Raw genomic sequence first — 4600 nt, 5'->3', positions numbered from 1 at the left:
TTTAGAGGTCAAGGACAAGCACGAAAAACTCACCTCTATGGCAAGCTGTAGGTCGACCTCGACTAACTGCTGAGCAGACTTAACCCGCTCCGGGGCGTCTCTGAGCCTCGCGGATAGGTTGGCGAGTTTTGACACCATGGCATGTACTTGATCCCCAAGGATGTCCCAGAGCTGACCCTCCTGCAAATCCCAAAGGATGAACCACACCTTTGTCAGGTCCTTAGGGCAGGGCCACTCCAGGTCACCCTCCGGTAGCCCACCGAAGGGCCCAGCCTCTGACTGAACTACCGCCAGCTCCCACGATGACACCGGCAGCTCCACCATGTCATCAGCCTCGTCGTCCGATGGGATATCCACCACCTCGGTTGTGCGGGCCACCGACGGGCATTCTGACTCTGTCCTAGCCACGTCCCCCACGGACGCCTTTGGCTTCGATGACATGGGTGCGCCGTGTAGCCCTCCACCCGGTGAGGCAGGGAGCTCGGCCTCCCTCACCTCTTCCGCCGTAGCCGGTGAAGGAGGGGCCGCGAGAGTTACCTCCGACACGACCTCCGCCATCAGCACCAGGATCACCGCCAATGCCGCCGTCGCTGCTGCCACCATACCAGCAAGCAACCCGGGGGGCACCACCCCTAGAAGGGAAGACTTCGTCGCCGCCACCCTATTCCACCCGTCGCTCGCCGCGACATGCTGTAGGGTGGGCCTCCAAGTCTCCTACATGGGAGTTGGGGCGATGCTCAACCCCAACATCGCCCGGCCACTGACAAAAAGTGCAGATAAGTCACACTCCAAAAAGACTCAACAGCAAAAGATCGAAAAGGGACAAAGAAAAACATACCGGGAGGTGAGCGGCATGACTCTGAAGGTAGAACCCGATGTTGATGGGCCTAGAGGGCAAGGACCGCTCCTAGGCTATGACCTGTGCCCCCTCACTTCAGCCGAGGGCGGAGTCCACCTAACCGGCTCCTTCCTGGCCTGTGGGTCGCTACGACCCTCGGCTCGGGACTCCCCGATCAGAGCAGCGGGCGGGGCATCCTTCGGCTGAGAGTCATGCGACGCACGGGTGCCAGTCCGCTCCTCGGACCGCCCGGCTTGCTCGGCCACATCCACGGCAGGTGGGGCATCCTCCAGCTATGAGTCGTGCGCTGGCACCGCTCCCGGTGATGCACTGGTGCCAGTCCGCTCCTCGGACCACCCGGCTTGCTCGGCCATGTCTACGGTAGGCGGGGACAGGACTGGCGATGCCACAAAGGGGTGCGGTGGCTGCGTCTGCTTTGCCTCCCATTCACCGACGACGTCCACACTCGCCGCACGCTTCCTCGGCATGGGAACCACCGCACGCTTCTTTGCCTCCTGCTCATCACCAGCGGATGTCGCCGTAGGGTCACGACGCTCCGCCGAGGTCACAACGACCTCCCGACTTCCCTCCTCCTCAGAGAAAACCATGTCATCCACATCTAGGGATCCTCTGACATGAGCTTCGACTCAACGTTGCTCCTACGTTACCCGGCCTTCACATGCCAGGTGATCTCCTGCTCCTTCTCCTACTTCTGCCTAACCTCCCAGGTTCTCTTCTTCTTCCTGGCGTCTGTCACCTCATTCTGGGCGGCCTGCTAGGCCACGCCCTTTGGTCCCTTGGGAAGGTGCGGCCAAGACTTGTAAACTCCAAGCCCCTATGGAACGGATGGCCTGAAATCAAGAAATAGAAAAAGCAGAGGAAGAAGCATGGACCAAATAGAAGGGAGCATACCAGTCTCGACACGATCGCGGAGTTGAAAGGTGCGGGCTTCCCATCGACCCTCTCTTTGGGCTTCAGCTGCAGCACCCAGCCAAGGTGACTCCAGACCTTGTCGTCCGGCAGATCCTACGGCGACGCATGGTCCGGGTCCGATGGGCCACTGTACATCCACATCGGCCGTGTCCTCTCCGCCAGTGGCCCAATCCGGTGGTGGTAGAGGGTGTGGAACACCCGCACCCCGTCAAGGCTGCACTTTACGAGCTTTCAGAGAACCTCCTCGATGACCCCCACCTTATGCTTCTCCTTATGGGCACAACCCCATGACCAACTGTCCTGCTTCTCCGGCCTCCCACCGATGAACACCGAGAAAGCCGCCTCCGCTGAATTCCTGATGTAAAACCACTCCCCATGCCACCCCCGGTTGGAGTCGCAGGGGATGTACGCGGCATACGATCCTACCGTGCTCGGTTTCCTCTGCAGGGCGAAACCCCCCACCAGCACGATCTCGGTCGGATTCCCCACCATCAAGGCTCTCGTAGAGAATAGCCGTCGGAAGAAATCCGCGTGTGGCTCCATCTCGAGGAAAGCCTCACAGACGGTGATGAAGCCGGCGATGTGCAGCACCCCCATCGGATTCAGGTGCTGTAGCTCCAGACCCCACTCATTGAGGAGCCCACGTAGGAACCAGTGCGTGGGGTACCCTAACCCATGCTCATGGAAGGTGAGAAAGGACACCACCTCATCAGGCCGAGGTTGCGGGAACTCCTCCCTCCTAGGAGCCCTCCAGTGCGCCACCTCCTTCGACGGCAGGAACCCCTTCACGATGAAGGCCTTCAACACCGACTCCCTCACAGTAGATGACCTCTAGTCCGACATTTTGCTCCATGATCACAAAAGGATTGGTGAGTTTTTCTCTTCTCCCTCGCTCTCTCCCTTTTCTTTCCTAGAAACCACCGTGGCTCTCAAGAACACTCTTGGCAAGGAGGAAAGGGAAAGGAGGTGGTAGATGAGGAACAGGAAAAAAGAACGGAGCGAAAGCTTTCTCCCTTCTCCTACTTAAGGAAAATGGTACAACAGTTAGGGGAGGGCGCGCCAATCAGGAAAATCGAAACGGCGGAGCGAAAAACCCTCTCTCTTTCCCATTTAATGCAGATGAGATGCACCCTGACCGATGAGACGTGCCTTGCCCGACGGAATGGCTCCTGATCAAACAGGGCGTGGCCTGGGTATGGCCCACCACTACCACATGCCAGCCACTACTACATGTTGGGCACAAGAACCAAAGCGCCACTGCACGCAGGCGGCCCTCCGCATCCCCAGGCGGGACCTAGAAAAAACCCCCAAAACAAGATCTCCGCTAGGACAGACTATCAGGCTTCTTAAGTCGATCGAACAGCTCAGAAAAACACACCGAGGGACAGGTAGGAAGCAAAGGGACGCCCCATATAGGCCATGCCGACTCCGTCACGAACGACGAGCACGGGACCTGGTCGGACATTTTCGACTGGAGCTCTCTGAACCCCTGTCACTCGAGTCATCAAGGTAACACTACCAACCCCCTCTACTTCTTTATAAATCATTTCATACATCCATACACGCATTCATTCCATACGCCCGTGCCTCTCGGACGATTCGGGCCCTGAACCGCCCAGGGGCTCGGGAACTAAGCATCGCACAGTGTAGTGAAATGCATCACAATGCTCCGTGTTGCGTCATGAAGCGGCGGTTGCCTCATTCGACATGAGCAACCAATAGAGCCAGGGGAGAAAAACATAGATGAGCCTTGTGCGGCCCTCGCCCAGTCTGGTAGACTAGGGCCATCTCAACCTTCTCGTTCGATCCTGAACCTCTTTGTAACACCCCAGGTGTTTGCCTTCCACATTTGCACTTGCATTTCATGGACATGAGCATCATTCATTCATTCACAAGCTTATATCACATGAAACATGTCTTTGAAACATTGCAATGTATTGTTATGTTTCATGTGTGTTGTTTCCATTATGAAATGTAAAGTGTGCAACACTTAAGTGCAACATGTACCACTCACTTTAGTGAAACAAAGTTAGTTAATACTATGCAATAAGATCATGAAACATGTGAAACATGACTATGACACGGTTGTAACATTTCATGTGTTTTTCATTGTTTCAGTACATACCTTGCTTGATTCTTGTGTGACCAATGCATGGTGTGGCTGAAAATGCTTGTAAGTAACTTAGTTACACCTAGGATGTCATTTGGGACATTGTTCATGTTGATCACTTTGACTAATAGGGTTCCCAAGTCATGGTTTGACCAAATTTGACCCCTGAACCCTTTTGTTTGACTGTTTAAAAAGTGTGGCTTAGGATGTTTGCATGTCTGAGCAACCTAAAACAAAGTTGTAAGCAAATTTTATAAGGAACAAACTTTGTTTAGAAGTCAAGTCATGACAATGTGCACAACATGTTCAAAAAGGACCCACAAGTCAAGTTTTGAAGGTGGATTCAACACTTGAAAAATTTGCTAAGTCCTAACTGCCATTTCAGTTTGATTGAGCCCACTTTGGCTTGATGCAACTCTTGATCCATGGAGATCTAGCTATTGATTTCTAAATCAAAGTTGTAGCCCTACTATAGCTCTATAACTTTCATGAACATTTCTTCCCCTAACTCATCGCGGTTTAGGAGCTAATCACTGTCAAACTTAGCCTGTCAGTCGGTGAATGGAGCACTGAATCAGCGTTTCAATCATGCTACAGTGATCTCAGTTTCAGAAAACGCCCGCTACATGGGGGACGCGTGTCGCCGGTCGCCTGACCGCGTAGGCCACGCGCCGTGGCTGGCCTGACGCCGCTGCCGGTGTCCTCCACTTGAAGCCGCG

This window comes from Miscanthus floridulus, chromosome 17 (assembly GCF_019320115.1).
Source record: "Miscanthus floridulus cultivar M001 chromosome 17, ASM1932011v1, whole genome shotgun sequence".
NCBI classification, from domain to species: Eukaryota; Viridiplantae; Streptophyta; class Magnoliopsida; order Poales; family Poaceae; genus Miscanthus; species Miscanthus floridulus.
This window is presented reverse-complemented; position numbering follows the sequence as displayed.